Genomic DNA, 18,581 nt, shown 5'->3' with positions numbered 1-18,581 from the left:
ACCCTTGTCCCCCACACTCTTCTGCTGGGGACCCTGCCCACCTTTGGCTGAGTCTCCCACTGGACCCTTGTGGACCCTGGTACTGACCCAGCGGTCCGCCTCCTCAGCAAGTTTTATAGGGTTAGATATCTTGCTATCAATAAGGTGCTGGCGCAGCTCTGCAAAACAGTTATTAGACAAGTGCTATACAAAAGGGGATGATGGACGGAGCGTTTGAGCAAATCAAACACTCACGCCCAGTCAACTGATCTGGGTTTAATCCATCACCATTCTTTAGCCCACTCAGCCACCCCATTTCAGACATGGCTATATGCAAATCAGTCTGACCCTGTGCCTCATGGGAACAGTCCAGCCCGAACTGCCAAGCCATGTCTTCCATGGACCGGAAACAAGCATCCTGGGACCGGTTTCGGATTCATAATCCTCATCAGCCAGGCTATCTTGAATCCAGTGGCCAAGTGAGCAAGGGACTCACGTCTGAGCATACCCTGCCACACTTAGGGCGAACAAAGCGATACAAAAGGGGATGATGGACGGAGCGTTTGAGCAAATCAAACACTCACCCCCAGTCAACTGATCTGGGTTTAATCCATCACCATGCTTTAGCCCACTCAGCCACCCCATTTCAGACATGGCTATATGCAAATCAGTCTGACCCTGTGCCTCATGGGAACAGTCCAGCCCGAACTGCCAAGCCATGTCTTCCATGGACCGGAAACAAGCATCCTGGGACCGGTTTCAGATTCATAATCCTCATCAGCCAGGCTATCTTGAATCCAGTGGCCAAGTGAGCAAGGGACTCACGTCTGAGCATACCCTGCCACACTTAGGGCGAACAAAGCGATACAAAAGGGGATGATGGACGGAGCGTTTGAGCAAATCAAACACTCACCCCCAGTCAACTGATCTGGGTTTAATCCATCACCATGCTTTAGCCCACTCAGCCACCCCATTTCAGACATGGCTATATGCAAATCAGTCTGACCCTGTGCCTCATGGGAACAGTCCAGCCCGAACTGCCAAGCCATGTCTTCCATGGACCGGAAACAAGCATCCTGGGACCGGTTTCGGATTCATAATCCTCATCAGCCAGGCTATCTTGAATCCAGTGGCCAAGTGAGAAACTGACTGACGTCTGAGCATACCCTGCCACACTTAGGGCGAACAAAGCAATACAAAAGGGGATGATGGACGGAGCGTTTGAGCAAATCAAACACTCACCCCCAGTCAACTGATCTGGGTTTAATCCATCACCATTCTTTAGCCCACTCAGCCACCCCATTTCAGACATGGCTATATGCAAATCAGTCTGACCCTGTGCCTCATGGGAACAGTCCAGCCCGTACTGCCAAGCCATGTCTTCCATGGACGGGAAACAAGCATCCTGGGACCGGTTTCGGATTCATAATCCTCATCAGCCAGGCTATCTTGAATCCAGTGGCCAAGAGAGAAACGGACTCACGTCTGAGCATACCCTGCCACACTTAGGGCGAACAAAGCGATACAAAAGGGGATGATGGACGGAGCGTTTGAGCAAATCAAACACTCACCCCCAGTCAACTGATCTGGGTTTAATCCATCACCATGCTTTAGCCCACTCAGCCACCCCATTTCAGACATGGCTATATGCAAATCAGGCTGACCCTGTGCCTCATGGGAACAGTCCAGCCCGAACTGCCAAGCCATGTCTTCCATGGACCAGAAACAAGCATCCTGGGACCGGTTTCGGATTCATAATCCTCATCATCCAGGCTATCTTGAATCCAGTGGCCAAGTGAGAAACGGACTCACGTCTGAGCATACCCTGCCACACTTAGGGCGAACAAAGCGATACAAAAGGGGATGATGGACGGAGCGTTTGAGCAAATCAAACACTCACGCCCAGTCAACTGATCTGGGTTTAATCCATCACCATTCTTTAGCCCACTCAGCCACCCCATTTCAGACATGGCTATATGCAAATCAGTCTGACCCTGTGCCTCATGGGAACAGTCCAGCCCGAACTGCCAAGCCATGTCTTCCATGGACCGGAAACAAGGATCCTGGGACCGGTTTCGGATTCATAATCCTCATCAGCCAGGCTATCTTGAATCCAGTGGCCAAGTGAGCAAGGGACTCACGTCTGAGCATACCCTGCCACACTTAGGGCGAACAAAGCGATACAAAAGGGGATGCCAGAAACCGGTCCTGGGAAGTCCCTTGCTCACTTTGCCACTGAAGTCAAGCAAGCCCGGCTGAAGACGGCTGTAATGCCAGAAACCGGTCCTGGGAAGCTTTATTCCGGTCCAGGGAAGATATGGCTTGGCAGTTCGGGCTGGACTGTTCCCATGAGGCACAGGGTCAGACTGATTTGCACATTGCCATGTCTATACTGGGGTGGCAGAGTGAGCTAAAGAACGGTGATGGATTAAACCCAGATCAGTTGACTGGGGGTGAGTGTTTGTATTGTCAACGCTCTGTCCATCATCACCTTTGTTTTTTCATTAGACAAGTGCTCCCAAGCAAACAAATCATAAAGAGCATCATAACTTTCCACTTTGCTGCCCTTTACCCAACCATCCATGGCTCTGCAAAAAAAATGACACATTTTCAACCCACGTAGTACCAGGCAATTTCTTACATTCTCTAAAGGCTTGTCTGTACTTTTCTGGGGTTAGGCCATACCTTAACATTAAAACATCTTTCATATGAGTATAAGACATCCTATCCTCAACAGGCATCTCTAACAGGGTATCTCTCCCCTCATTCACAAAGCGAACCCACAACCCCGCTCCCCAATCCTTCTCAGGGACCCGGTGGGCCAACAATGCTAACTCATATGCTTTAAACCACTGGCCAATATCTTCATTCTTATGAAAATCTTTTATCACATCTTTGGGAAAATAAAACCTACTTTCTGCAGGCACAGATGGGATGCTGCCACCAGAGGGATTCAATTCTAAATTCTTAGCTTTGAGCTCCATTTCCCTCACCATTTTCTCACGCTCAAAAGCTAACTTTTCTCTTTCAAAATCCAACCTTTTGGTCTCCATTTCAGCTTCTCTCCTGCGTCTTGCATTCTCTAACTCCAACTGCCCTCCTAACTTAAGTTTTGCCATTTCTAGCTGGTGCTCTCGTTCCTTTGCCCTGTCTTCCAATTCTTCAGAAGAAAAACACTTCGAGGAAACACTGCTGCCGGGAGAGGCCCCAACCCCATTCACGGGCTCTGCCTCTTCCCCTTCCTCTGGCGGTACCACCACTACATCAGAGGGATCTCTGGCCTCCAACCAGGCCTCCAATGCTTTGAGAAATTCTTCCTTATATTTGAGACCTGTGGTAGGAACTTTAAACTGCTTGCAAAATTTTTCCAGCTGCTTTTTCTTGTAATCCTTTATCAAATTGTTATCAAATTCCTCCACAACAACAGGGGTAGTGACTCCGGCATCACTCATGGTCAAAACTGGCAGTGTTCAAAAATCAAGCTTCAGGAAAGCGGAGAACAAAAATAGAATATCCAACCAAAATAGATTGTGGCTGCGCTATGGTCTGCTTTCACCATGTAGCACACACTAATCACTGCACATGGGTCATAAATGAAAAGTTCAAATCCTCACCACTGACCCACCAATGTTAGAAGCGGCTGTCTCTAGTTGGCAGAGGTAAACACTTCTGACAAATAGGGACACACCTTTTCTAGTCAGGGCAAGGGGATCACACACTTAGATAACCCCTGCTCACCCCATTGGTAGCTTGGCAAAGCAGACAGGCTTATCTCAGAGGCAGTGCGTTAAGCATTTATGACCACATAAAGTAATAAAGTGAATACACTACAAATGGACACGACACAGTAGTATTATAAAAATAAGGATGTTTATATAAGGCTTAGCACAAGACCAAATAACGACAAAAATATACCACAATCTTAATAAATACTCTTGGAAGGAAAAATGATAGTTCAAGTGTAGTTTCTTCTTAGCACAAAGTCTTTAGTAACAAAAGCAACTCTTCTTCTTTAAATCACAGTTCTTGGCAACAATGTAACCCCCACAGGAGTCACACGACGTCGAGGCAAAGGTAATCCAAAGGTTCGGCGTCGACCGCGAGGAGAGCTACGTCGAGCCCGGAGTCGTAACAGACCCCCACAACACAGTACCTTGGAAAAGCGAAGCACACGATGATCAGCGGCGTCGAGATGTCCGGCGTCACGTCTTCGGCGTCGATCGGGCCTCGGAGTCAGGGCGATCTGCAGCGGCGTCGTCAGATGTCAGGCAGGAGCAGCGCTCACGAGGTGAAGCAGGATACAGCGTCGTTGTCGATGGTGATGTTGCAAGAGTGAACAGCGCTCACGGCGTCGAGAGGGCTCGGTGTCGAGGCGTCGGTAGCGGCTTCGCTACTAGCGTCGATCGGGCCCGGGGGCCGGCGTCGAAGGTGCGGGACACGGGAGCTGCACTCACGATGTCGAGCTGGATTCGGCGGCGTCTGTCGGCGTCGAGATTGCTGGATTCTTCAGAGGTGCTGGATTTTCAGGTTCCAGCAACAAGTACTTTCAGCAAATGGTGAAGTCCTTTAACCCTGTGACTTCAACAGGAGGCTGGCACTCTTCAAACCCTTGGAGATTTCCTTGGCAAAGCTTGAGAGTACACACTCAGTTCCTCTCTCCTGGTTCCTTGGCAAAAATAAAGAAGTAACTGCAGGATTCCCCCAACAAACAGCACACTGGCAGAAGGGGTAGGCAAGTCCTTGGATCAGCAGGCTTCTTGTCCTTGGTTCATGTTTCCTTGTCAGAAGTGATCTAAGTTCTTTGGTTCAGGGGTCATTCTCTTACACCCCGTTTCTGCTTTGATCCCTTTGTCCATGCAGGGGAATTTCCCCCCATCCTGGGTTTGTTGTGGGTGTTGCCATGCCGAGGCACCTGGCCTATTTACTGTGCGGGGCAGACTCTTCAGCCGCCCAGCAGGAAGTTGAGCCAGCATTGTTACTGGCAGGGCCATCAGTCGCCCGGTAGGAGGTGGGGCCAGGATCGTCCCTGGCAGGCACAGAGCCATCAGTCGCCTGGCAGGAGGTGGAGCCAGCATTGTGTCAGGCAGGGCAGGCTATCAGGAGCTACTCTTCCCCTACTCTTAATGCAAATGCCCCACTCAACCCACACTGACTCATTCAGACCTCTGGAGCCACCCAGCTCCTGTCACACGTACACCAAACCAGCAGGGACCAGTAGACAGTCAGACAAGAAAATAGCTACTTTCTAAAAGTGCTATTTTCAAACACATAGTCTAAAAACCATCCATCCAAACGGATGCGTTATTAAACTCTGAGTTCAGGGAGACCAAACTCGAAATTGCACCATGCTCCTCGAGCCCGCTAGGATTATACCATTAATAATCCTGGCAGCCCCATTCTAACTTATGGAGAGCAGGTAACCTTACAATAGTGAAAAATGAATATGGCTGTAATTCACTATTAGGACATGCCAACCTCATCAGGCTTGTCCTACCTTATGCTTACAATGCACTCTGCCCTTGGGCCTACCATAGGGGTGACTAACATGAAGTTAAGGGAAGGTTTAGGGTCTGGCAAGTAGGTGTACTTGCGCAGCCCGCGTGACAGTCAGACTGCACGTAGGTCTAGCAATGGCAGACCTGTAGACATATTTTACTAGGCTGCTTATGTGGGTGGCAACACGTGCTGCAAGCCCACTAGCAGCATTTGTATTTACAAGCCCTGGCACTCTTGGTGCACTCTACTAGGGACTGACAGTAAACCAAATAAGCCAAACATGGAATCCAATAAAATATCAATTTCTCATAGGGAGCACTTGCACTGTGGCACTGATCAGCAGTGGCACAGTGCCCAAAGCAATATACCAGCAAAAACATCGTAAACAGAGGAAGCAAACAGAAAAAATGGAGGAGAGACTCATGCCAATGATGCCAGGTCTAACAGGGTAATTTTGCGTTCCGCGGAGAAAGCGAAATTGCCCTAAATTCTGCATTCCGCGACTTTGCGAAATGTTTTGCTTGTTCACTTTCAAAAAATGCGTGTTCGCAAGATATTTCCCGCCGAGCACGCAAACAGCGATTGCGAACAGTAAAAAAGCATCTGCGTGTTCGCGGAGATTTTTTACCGTTTCGCGAAGATTTGCGTAACGCGATTCCGCAAATTCCGCCCACCCCTACCTGGGAGTTCCTTTCACGAACACGCATTTACCGCTCTCTGAGGTGGTAACTAGCTCAGCTCAACCTCTAATCTGCTAAAGACATCAGTCGGCACTGGTCTTTCATGGCCCTAGGAGAACAGTTTACAGGACTGAGTGTGAAATTAAACACTTTATTTTTAAATCTACCGGCGCTGGGCCCCAACCAGACCTGGGTGGAGGAGGCTTGCTGTAGCCCTCGTATCCGCTTTACAATTTTGCACCTTCCCACGGGCACCCACAGACACTCGTGAAAGCGCGGGCAGCCGCCTCAGACTATTTTCTGCTTTTCAAAAAGCCCACCAACTCCGGGTCTGCCCTGCATCGATGCGCAGGAGAGTGTCCATCGAAGAGCTTTTGGTGTGGGTTGTGAAATCCTCAACATGTAGTTTGTGGCAACAATTGAATCTCCTATCACAGCCTCAGCCAGAACAGCGAGATCAAAGGGTTCGCTAGGAAGACAAGAGGGGTAAGGATGGTGCCCGCCACTGTTCCCCAATGACGATACGTTTCACTCAATGTATAGATTTTTTTTTTAATACAGCGCAAACTCAACCCGAATGTATTAGAGCGCTTTACATGAGCACCGGTTGCATTACAGACTGACACGTTCATCTTGTTAGGCATCGGGAGATTATGTGATTTGCCCAGAATCACAGAACGTTGAGCGCCATTGCCCAGACTCGAGCTCAGCCTCCTAGCTTCGAGGGCCATATCCTCTCGCCCTCCCACTCCGCGCTCCTCCACAGTCTATTTGCTTGCTGTTGTCACTATTCTGTAAAGTTACTGATTAATTCACCGAGATAGCTAATTTTTGGCGAGTCTCAAAAATCTATGCAATAATTAAAGATGCCTTTTAATTCTGCATTTATCTTGTTGCATTTTCTGAGCTTCAAAAACGGAAGGCAAATGCCGGCTGAGCATTCTGACAAATTGCTACTATTTTTTTTTAACACGGGGATTTGGTTTTTACAAACTTTTCTCACTTTGCAGTCATGAAAAGTAAAGTAAATTAGGAAACAATATTTCTGGGGTGCAGGGATTGTGAAAGAAAAGGCCGTAGGGTGATTGTGTTGGTAATACACCACAAAATGTAAATATCTGTAAATGAATTGTACTCATTCAGCAGGTTGGAAAGCCAAAACCATGCGCATTTTTTGTAATAATGAAGTGTGCTGGAAACAAAGATTGTAATATCATCAAAACAAATCACGACAATCAATCAACAAGCATTGGCATAGCCAATAGGTCTCACCTTTGGGACCTTATAAGTTTTTAGCCATGCAACAGTTGATGTTATTGCACCAAGGATATTGTGCTGCATCACTAAATACTTATAAGGTCCAAAAAGCGAGACCTATTGGCTATGCCAATGCTTGTTTGAATTTACTGCATTGCTTTCAAAATTAATAAACCTTCATGATTTCTCTCAATTTCTGATCTCAAACTCCCTTTTTGAGTCTGTCCTTTCTTATTGACTGTATAATGAAATGCCGTTTTGTATCTTTGTCTCCACATCTCATGTTAACATCAAAACAGTGCTTTGAGAAACAGTATGTAGATAGAGATCTAGTCTCCGCCCTCACGTTGCTCTCTTTTCTACAAATGTTTGAGTGGAAAGAAGATGTGTACTTTAAAAAGATTGCTTGTTTTGGCTGTTGGGAAATCATATGCTTCACACAGTAGAACTGTGTTGATTATGGTGATAAGCCAATGACCAAGTCTATGTTTGTCATTAGTTCAAAGGGAAAACGTATGTTGGATGCCATGTTACCGACAGCTCTACCAAGAGTGTCCCATCAGGGGTTAGTTTAACGCATTTTAGTTAGTGTGCAGCATCACCGCGCTAAAATGAGTAGTCACTCATATTTAGTTACACTGCTACTGTGCTCAAGGTACTTTGAGTTCAGCTACAGCATGCGTACAGCAGGTGCAGAACTGCTTGATCTTTAGACGGTGTCCTAGTAGTGAGAATCGGTGCCTGAGAGGTGACTCTGGTTAACATGGAAACCTGCTCTAGCCCCAACTTTTTATGTTGTATATGTATCTTTGTATGTATGTGTTAGAAATGGGGGTTTCAAGTTGGCAGAGGTAGGTGCCTTTGTCCAACTTAGGACTCTTGCTTTTAGTCAGGGTAAGGAGGATACAATTCTAAAACAACCCCTGCTCACCTCCTTGGTAGCTTGGCGCGACCAGACAAGCTTATCCCAGAGGCAGGGTGTAAAGCATTTGTGAACACATACATTTGAAAATACACTACAAATGGACATCACACCAGTTTAGAAAAAGAAGTAATATTTATCTAAACCAAACAAGACCAAAACAACAAAAATCAACAATACAGTAATAAAAATATGACCTTCACATGGTAGGAATAATTCAGTTCAAAGCAAATTGCAGATGCAACACTTTTCACTCAAAGTACCTTGGATGCATCGGGCACACAAACAAAAAGAGTCACAGGGAAGGTGATGTGTCGGTTCCTTACACTCAGGATAGGTGATGCGTCAGTTTCTTGCTCTGGGGGAGTGTTAGACCTGACATCATTGGCATGAGTCTCTCCTCCATTTTTTCTGTTTGCCTCCTCTGTTTACGATGTTTTTGCTGGTATATGCTTTGGGCACTGTGCCACTGCTGATCAGTGCCACAGTGCAAGTGCTCCCTATGTGAAATTGCTGTATTGATTGAATTCCATGTTTGGCTTATTTGGTTTACTATCAGTCCCTAGTAGCGTGCACCAGGAGTGCCAGGGCTTGTAAAAACAAATGCTGCTAGTGGGCTTGCAGCACATGTTGTGCCACCCACAAGAGCGGCCTAGTAAAAGTATGTCTGAGGGTCTACCATTGCTAGACCACGTGCAGTCTGACTGTCACGAGGACTGCGCAAGTACACCTACTTGCCAGTCCCTAAACCTTCCCTTAACTTCATGTTAGTCACCCCTATGGGAGGCCCAAGGGCAGGGTGCATTGTAAGCATAAGGTAGGACAAGCCTGACAAGGTTGGCATGTCCTGATAGTGAATTACAGCCATATTCGTTTTTCACTATTGTAAGGTAACCTGCTCTCCATCAGTTAGAATGGGCTGGCAGGATTATTAATGCTATAATCCTAGCGGGCTCGGGGAGCATGGTGCAATGTCGAGTTTGGTATCCCTGAACTCAGGGTTTAATAACGCATCCGTTTGTGTGGATGGTTTTTGGACTCTGTGTTTGAAAATAGCACTTTTAGAAAGTAGCTATTTTCTTGTCTAACTGTCTACCGGTCTCTGCTGGTTCTGGTGTGTGTGTGTGACAGGAGCTGGGTGGCTCCAGAGGTCTGAATGAGTCAGTGTGGGGTGAGTGGGGCATTTGCATTGAGAGTAGGGGAAGAGTAGCTCCTGATAGCCTGCCCTGCCTGATACAATGCTGGCTCCGCCCCCCTGCCAGGCGACTGATGACTCTGTGCCTGCCAGGGACTTTCCTGGCCCCACCTCCTGCCGGACAGCTGATGGCCCTGCCCCTGCCAGTGACAATGCTGGCTCCGCTCCTGCTGGGCGGCTGAGGACTCTGCCCTGCACAGTGAATAGGCCAGGTGCCTAGGCCTGGCAACACCCACAACAAACCCAAGATGGGGGGAAATTCCCCTGCATGGACAAAGGGATCAAAGCCAAAAAGGGGTATAAGAGAAGGACCCCTGAACCAAGAATTTAGATCACTTCTGACAAGGAAACCTGAACCAAGGATAAGAAGCCTGCTGATCCAAGGACTGTCTACCCCTTCTGCCAGAAGTGCTGTTTGTTGGGGGAATCCTGCAGTTGCTTCTTTATTTTTGCCAAGGAACCAGGAGAGAGGAACTGAGTGTGTACTCTCAAACTTGCTAAGAAAATCTCCAAGGGCTGGAAGAAGTGCCAGCCTCCTGTTGAAGTCACAGGGTCAAAGGACTTCATTTATTTGCTGAAAGTGCTTGTTGCTGGAAACCTGAAAATCCAGCACCTCTGAAGAATCCAGCAATCTCGACGCCGACGGACGTCGCCGAATCCAGCTCGACATCGTGAGTAACGGCTCCAGTGTCCCGCAGCTTCGACGCCGGCCGCCAGGCCCGATCGACGCCAGTAGCGACGCCAGTGAGTAGCGAGTTCGGCTCCAGCTCCAAGTGACCCTGTGTCGACGTTGCCGCTGATCGCATCGACGCCGAGCCCTCTCGACGCCGTGAGCGCTGCTCACTCTTGCAACATCGACATCGACGACGCCGTATCCTGCCTCATCCCGTGAGCGCTGCTCCCGCCTGACTTCGGTCGACGCCGCTGCAGATCGCCCCGACTCCGAGGCCCGATGGACGCCGAAGACGCGACGCCGGACATCTCGACGCCGCTGATCATCGAGTGCTTCACTTTTCCAAGGTACTGTTTTGTTGGGGTCTGTGCGACTCCGGGCTCGAAGTAGCGCTCCTCGTGGTCGACGCCGAACCTTTGGATTAACTTTGCCTCGACTCCCGTGTGACTCCCGTGTGGGTTACATTGTTGCCAAGAACTGTGTTTTAGAGAAGAAGAGTTGCTTTTGATACTAAAGACTTTGTGCTAAGAAGAAACCGTGCTTGAACCATCATTTTTCCTTCCAAGAGTATTTATTAAGATTGTGGTATATTTTAGTCGTTATTTGGTATTGTGCTAAGCCTTATATAAACATTCTTATTTTTATAACACTACTGTGTCGTGTCCATTTGTAGTGTATTCACTTTATTACTGTATGTGGGCATAAATGCTTAACGCACTGCCTCTGAGATAAGCCTGTCTGCTTTGCCAAGCTACCAAGGGGGTGAGCAGGGGTTATCTAAGTGTGTGATCCCCTTGCCTTGACTGGAAAAGGTGTGTCCCTATTTGTCAGAAGTGTATACCTCTGCCAACTAGAGACAGCCGCTTCTAACATTGGTGGGTCAGCGGTGAGGATTTGAACTTTGCATTTATGACCCATGTGCAGTGATTAGTGTGCGCTACATAGTGAAAGCAGACCATAGCTCAGCCACAATCTGTTTTGGTTGGATATCCTATTTTTGTTCTCCGCTTTCCTGGAGCTTGATTTTTGAAACTGCCAGTTTTGACCATGAGTAATGCTGGAGGCACTACACCTGTTGTTGTTGTGGAGGAATTTGATAGGAGTAAGATAAACGACTATCCAGTAAGGAAGCTGAAATCCTTTTGCAAGCAGTTGAAAGTTCCTACCCCAGGCATCACAAGGAGAGGAGATTATCTCAAAGCATTGCAGGCCTGGTTAGAGGCCAGAGATCCCTCTTATCCTGTGGTGGTACCGACAGGGGAAGGGGAGGAGGAGGTGCCAGTGAATGGGCCCACATCCCCTCCTGGCAGCAGTGTTTCCTCCAAAGGTCTTTCTCCTGAAGAAAGAGAAGAAAGGGCGAAGGAGCGAGCATACAACATGGAAATGGCAAAACTTAAGATAAATGGGCAGTTGGAGATAGAGAATGCAAGAGGCAGGAGAGAAGCTGATTTGGAGATCAAAAGGTTAGAGTTTGAAAGAGAGAAGTTAGCTTTGGAGCGTGATACCAGGTTGAGGGAGTTGGAGCTCAAAGCTAAAGAGTTAGAATTGAATCCCTCTGGTGGCAGCATCCCATCTGTGCCTGCAGAAAGTAGGTTTTATTTTCCCAAAGATGTGATCAAAGATTTTCAGAAGAATGAGGATATTGGTCAATGGTTTAAAGCATATGAGTTAGCATTGTTGGCCCACCGGGTCCCTGAGAAGGATTGGGGAGCGGGGTTGTGGGGTCGCTTTGTGAATGAGGGAAGAGATACCCTGTTAGACATGCCTGTTGAGGATAGGATGTCTTATGCTCATATGAAAGATGCTTTAATGTTAAGGTATGGCCTAACCCCAGAAAAGTACAGACAGGCCTTTAGAGAATGTAAGAAGTTGCCTGGTACGACGTGGGTGGAATATGTGTCATATTTTTGCAGAGCCATGGATGGTTGAGTAAAGGGCAGCAAAGTGGAAAGTTATGATGCTCTTTATGATTTGTTTGCTTGGGAGCACTTGTCTAATAACTGTTTTCCAGAGCTGCGCCAGCACCTTATTGACAGCAAGATATCTAACCCTAGAAAACTTGCTGAGGAGGCGGACCGATGGGTCAGTACCAGGGTCCACAAGGGTCCAGTGGGAGACTCAGCCAAAGGTGGGCCGGGTCCCCAGCAGAAGAGTGGGGGGGACAAGGGTAAACAGAGGGAGTTCCAGAAAGGGCCCCAAAGTAATCCCCAAGGGAACCAAGGGAAGGGTTCCCAGCCTCCCCCTGTGAAGAAATCAGAGGCCCCGCCAGGTAAACCTGGTCTTAGGGGCCCAATGACCTGCTTTGCTTGTAAGCAGGTGGGACACCGTTTTTATGATCCTCAGTGTCCCTTGAAAAACTCTAGTGCACCACCCAGTGCACCACCCCGTCAGTTGGCGAGTGTAGCCCTGGGAGGGGAGGAGATGGTTGCCCATGGTGGGGAGGGTCCCGCAGAGATGTCCCTGGTCTCTTTAGGAGACATGGAAATGGTCCCTCCACCCCCTCTGCCTAGTAACCCTAAGAAATATAGGCAGTGGGTGACCATTAATGGCCATAGAGTGGAAGCTCTCAGAGACACCGGAGCGAGTGTGACAGCTGTCAAGTGTCACTTGGTGTCCAGAGAGCAGGTTGTTCCCCACGCATTCTACCCTGTGATAGCTGCTGACAACTCCCAGAGAGAGTGTAAGGTAGCTCAGGTTCCCTTTGAATGGGGGGGAGTTTCAGGTACTCTTCAAGTTGCTGTAAGGCCCGCCATGCCTGTTGATTGTCTCCTGGGCAATGATTTGGAAGACTCCCCTTGGGCTAAGGTGGAGAGGGAGACACATTTGAAAATGTTGGGTGTGCCAGAGTGGGTGTGTGCAACCACTCGATCCATGACAGCAAGTAAGGGTGTTGATGGGGTTCTGGAGCCTGAAAGTATTGCCCAGGACCCAGCTGTGAAGAGAAGAGGCAGGGGGCGCGGGAAACCGTCCCCCGTAGTTCCCGTGGTCCAGGAGGAGGCAGACCTTGAGGGGTATGCCCTGGAACCCACAGGTGAACAAGTTGCTGAACTGGGAGACCTACCCGAGCTGACCCACTGGCAGCAGGATGGTGGTCCCTCCAGGGAAGAATTTTGTGAAGAACAGAAAGTGTGCCCTTCTCTTGTGGGTATGAGGCAGCAGGCCTCAGCCCAGACAACAGGTGATCAGTCAGGGTCACATTTGGTCTACTGGGAGAACGATCTCCTGTATAGCGAGCCTAAGGCTGCTGAGCCTGGGTCAGCCCGTGTGCTGGTGGTACCCCAGCGCTTCAGAGCCTTCCTACTGGGTTTGGCTCATGACGTTCCTTTAGCTGGACATCTGGGGCAGGACAAGACCTATGACAGGCTTGTCACCCATTTTTATTGGCCTCAGATGAGAAGGGATACAGATATCCATTGCAAGACCTGTCAAACTTGCCAGGCAAGTGGGAAAAGCGGGCGGAAGCAGAAGGCTCCCCTCCAACCTTTTCCCGTGGTCAGTACCCCCTTTGACCGGGTGGGGATTGACATTGTTGGGCCCCTGGACCCCAAGACAGCCCTGGGCAACAGGTTCATCCTGGTCTTGGTGGACCATGCCACACGGTACCCGGAAGCCATCCCTCTCAGAACAGTGACGGCCCCCGTGGTGGGACAGGCACTGATGGGTGTTTTCTCCCGAATGGGGTTCCCCAGAGAGGTGGTGTCAGACCGGGGCACCAACTAAATTTCCAACTATATGAAGTCTCTGTGGAAGGAGTGTGGGGTAACCTACAAGTTCACCACTCCTTACCACCCTCAAGGTAATGGGTTGGTTGAAAGATTCAACCGTACCCTTAAAGGCATGATTATGGGTCTTGAAGAACCCATGAGGCGTAAATGGGACGTCCTCTTGCCATGCCTGTTGTTTGCTTACCGTGAGGTGCCACAGAAGTCTCTAGGGTTCAGCCCCTTTGAGCTTTTGTATGGACACCCGGTAAGAGGACCTTTGAGTCTGGTCAAAGACGGCTGGGAGCAATCTCCAAGGAAACCTCCCCAGGATGTATACAGTTACATGCTGGCCTTTAGGAACCAGACTAGGCGCTTCGGAGATCTTGCTCAGGCAAATCTGGAGGCCAGCCAGGAAGAGATGAAGCGGTGGTACAACCGGAATGCCACTCTGGTGGAGCTTCAGCCTGGACAGAAAGTTTGGGTCATGTCCCCTGTGGAACCTTGTGCGCTCAAGGACAGGTGGACTGGACCATTTGAGGTTGTGGAGAAAAAGAGCAATGTCACCTACATGGTGGACTTGAAGTCTCCCAGGAACCCCTTGCGGGTCCTGCATGTCAACCGTTTGAAGCCCCACTTAGAAAGGTCCGAAGTGGGCATGCTCCTAGCTACAGATGCTGGAATGGAGGAGGAGAGTGAGCCTCTTCCTGACCTCCTGTATGCAAAAGAGCAAGATGGGTCAGTGGATGGTGTTGTCCTCTCTGACACACTGACCCCTGAACAGCAGCAGGATTGTCGCCAATTGTTGGGACAATTCCCTGATCTGTTTTCCTTGATTCCTGGTGTCACTCAGTGGTGTGTCCATGATGTGGACACCGGGGACAGCACTCCTGTGAAGCACAAGGCTTACAGAGTGACTGACAAGGTCAGAGCATACATCAAGGAGGAGGTCTCCAAAATGTTTGCCTTAGGGGTGGTTGAGTCCTCTAGCAGTCCTTGGGCCAGCCCAGTGGTCTTGGTCCCAAAGGCTGCAGCGCCTGGTGCTTCACCGGAACTTCGGTTCTGTGTGGATTACCGAGGACTCAATTCAGTCACCAAGACTGACGCGCACCCCATCCCCAGAGCTGATGAGCTCATAGATCGGTTAGGGGCTGCCCGGTACCTTAGTACGTTTGATCTAACGTCTGGGTACTGGCAGATCGCCTTGACTGATGGGGCAAAAGAGAGGTCAGCATTCTCCACACCAGATGGGCACTACCAGTTCCGGGTTATGCCCTTTGGGATGAAGAATGCCCCTGCCACCTTCCAGAGGTTGGTCAACCAGGTCTTGGCTGGACTGGAGGATTTCAGTGCCGCCTACCTGGACGACATCGCAGTGTTCAGCGCCAGCTGGGAGGAACACTTGCGCCACCTCCAGGAAGTGTTGTTGGCCCTGCGCAGAGCAGGCCTCACAATCAAAGCCAGTAAGTGCCAGATTGGGCAGGGTTCAGTGGTGTACTTGGGGCACCAAGTAGGGAGTGGCAAGGTGGCCCCCCTGCAACCCAAGATTGATACCATCCTGGCATGGGCACCGCCCAAAACCCAGACTCAGGTGAGAGCCTTCTTGGGTCTCACGGGTTATTACAGGAGGTTCGTCAAGGATTACGGTAACATTGTGCACCCCTTGACTTCGCTGACTACCAGGAAGCAGCCACGACTTGTGATCTGGACTGACGCCTGTCAGACGGCCTTTGACACCCTGAAAACTGCAATGTGCACAGCACCCATACTCCAGGCACCCGACTTTTCTAAAGAATTTGTTGTCCAGACGGACGCTTCAGAGCATGGCGTGGGGGCTGTTCTAGCTCAGGTGAATGAAGAGGGCCGAGACTTACCTGTAGCCTTCATCAGTAGGAGGTTACTTCCCAGGGAACAGAGGTGGAGTGCGATAGAGAGAGAAGCATTTGCTGTGGTCTGGGCGCTGAAGAAGCTAAGACTCTACCTGTTTGGGACTCACTTCCGGGTTCAGACAGACCACAGGCCCCTCAGATGGTTGATGCAGATGAGGGGTGAGAATCCAAAGCTGTTGAGGTGGTCCATTTCCCTACAGGGGATGGACTTCACGGTGGAACACCGCCCTGGCACAGATCACGCCAATGCTGATGGTCTGTCCAGATTTTTCCGCCTTAGTGATGAGGACTCCCTAGGGTAAGGGTAGTTCTCCCCACATTTCAGCTGGAGGGGACACGTGTTAGACCTGACATCATTTGCATGAGTCTCTCCTCCATTTTTTCTGTTTGCCTCCTCTGATTACGATGTTTTTGCTGGTATATGCTTTGGGCACTGTGCCACTGCTGATCAGTGCCACAGTGCAAGTGCTCCCTATGTGAAATTGCTGTATTGATTGAATTCCATGTTTGGCTTATTTGGTTTACTATCAGTCCCTAGTAGCGTGCACCAGGGCTTGTAAATACAAATGCTGCTAGTGGGCTTGCAGCACATGTTGTGCCACCCACAAGAGCGGCCTAGTAAAAGTATGTCTGAGGGTCTACCATTGCTAGACCACGTGCAGTCTGACTGTCATGAGGACTGCGCAAGTACACCTACTTGCCAGTCCCTAACCCTTCCCTTAACTTCATGTTAGTCACCCCTATGGGAGGCCCAAGGGCAGGGTGCATTGTAAGCATAAGGTAGGACAAGCCTGACAAGGTTGGCATGTCCTGATAGTGAATTACAGCCATATTCGTTTTTCACTATTGTAAGGTAACCTGCTCTCCATCAGTTAGAATGGGCTGCCAGGATTATTAATGCTATAATCCTAGCGGGCTCGGGGAGCATGGTGCAATGTCGAGTTTGGTATCCCTGAACTCAGGGTTTAATAACGCATCCGTTTGTGTGGATGGTTTTTGGACTCTGTGTTTGAAAATAGCACTTTTTGAAAGTAGCTATTTTCTTGTCTAACTGTCTACCGGTCTCTGCTGGTTCTGGTGTGTGTGTGACAGGAGCTGGGTGGCTCCAGAGGTCTGAATGAGTCAGTGTGGGGTGAGTGGGGCATTTGCATTGAGAGTAGGGGAAGAGTAGCTCCTGATAGCCTGCCCTGCCTGATACAATGCTGGCTCCGCCCCCCTGCCAGGCGACTGATGACTCTGTGCCTGCCAGGGACTTTCCTGGCCCCACCTCCTGCCGGGCAGCTGATGGCCCTGCCCCTGCCAGTGACAATGCTGGCTCCGCTCCTGCTGGGCGGCTGAGGACTCGGCCCTGCACAGTGAATAGGCCAGGTGCCTAGGCCTGGCAACACCCACAACAAACCCAAGATGGGGGGAAATTCCCCTGCATGGACAAAGGGATCAAAGCCAAAAACGGGTATAAGAGAAGGACCCCTGAACCAAGAATTTAGATCACTTCTGACAAGGAAACCTGAACCAAGGACAAGAAGCCTGCTGATCCAAGGACTGTCTACCCCTTCTGCCAGAAGTGCTGTTTGTTGGGGGAATCCTGCAGTTGCTTCTTTATTTTTGCCAAGGAACCAGGAGAGAGGAACTGAGTGTGTACTCTCAAACTTGCTAAGAAAATCTCCAAGGGCTGGAAGAAGTGCCAGCCTCCTGTTGAAGTCACAGGGTCAAAGGACTTCATTTATTTGCTGAAAGTGCTTGTTGCTGGAAACCTGAAAATCCAGCACCTCTGAAGAATCCAGCAATCTCGACGCAGACGGACGTCGCCGAATCCAGCTCGACATCGTGAGTAACGGCTCCAGTGTCCCGCACCTTCGACGCCGGCCGCCGGGCCCGATCGACGCCAGTAGCGACGCCAGTGAGTAGCGAGTTCGGCTCCAGCTCCAAGTGACCCTGTGTCGACATCGCCGCTCATCGCATCGACGCCGAGCCCTCTCGACGCCGTGAGCGCTGCTCACTCTTGCAACATCGACATCGACGCCGCCGTATCCTGCTTCATCCCGTGAGCGCTGCTCCCGCCTGACTTCGGTCGACGCCGCTGCAGATCGCCCCGACTCCGAGGCCCGATCGACGCCGAAGACGCGACGCCGGACATCTCGACGCCGCTGATCATCGAGTGCTTCACTTTTCCAAGGTACTGTGTTGTTGGGGTCTGTGCGACTCCGGGCTCGACGTAGCGCTCCTCGCGGTCGACGCCGAACCTTTGGATTAACTTTGCCTCGACTCCCGTGTGACTCCCGTGTGGGTTACATTGTTGCCAAGAACTGTGTTTTAGAGAAGAAGAGTTGCTTTTGATACTAAAGACTTTGTGCTAAGAAGAAACCGTGCTTGAACCATCATTTTTCCTTCCAAGAGTATTTATTAAGATTGTGGTATATTTTTGTCGTTATTTGGTCTTGTGCTAAGCCTTATATAAACATTCTTATTTTTATAATACTACTGTGTCGTGTCCATTTGTAGTGTATTCACTTTATTACTGTATGTGGTCATAAATGCTTAACGCACTGCCTCTGAGATAAGCCTGTCTGCTTTGCCAAGCTACCAAGGGGGTGAGCAGGGGTTATCTAAGTGTGTGATCCCCTTGCCTTGACTGGAAAAGGTGTGTCCCTATTTGTCAGAAGTGTATACCTCTGCCAACTAGAGACAGCCGCTTCTAACAGGGAGGTGATGTGTTGGTTCCTTACTGTGGGGCAGGGGAGGTACGCGTCAGTTCCTTGCCGGAAAGGAGATGATGGGTCGGTTTCTTA

The sequence above is a fragment of the Lissotriton helveticus genome, chromosome 1_1 (genome assembly GCF_964261635.1).
Source record: "Lissotriton helveticus chromosome 1_1, aLisHel1.1, whole genome shotgun sequence".
Classification (NCBI taxonomy): Eukaryota; Metazoa; Chordata; class Amphibia; order Caudata; family Salamandridae; genus Lissotriton; species Lissotriton helveticus.
This window is presented reverse-complemented; position numbering follows the sequence as displayed.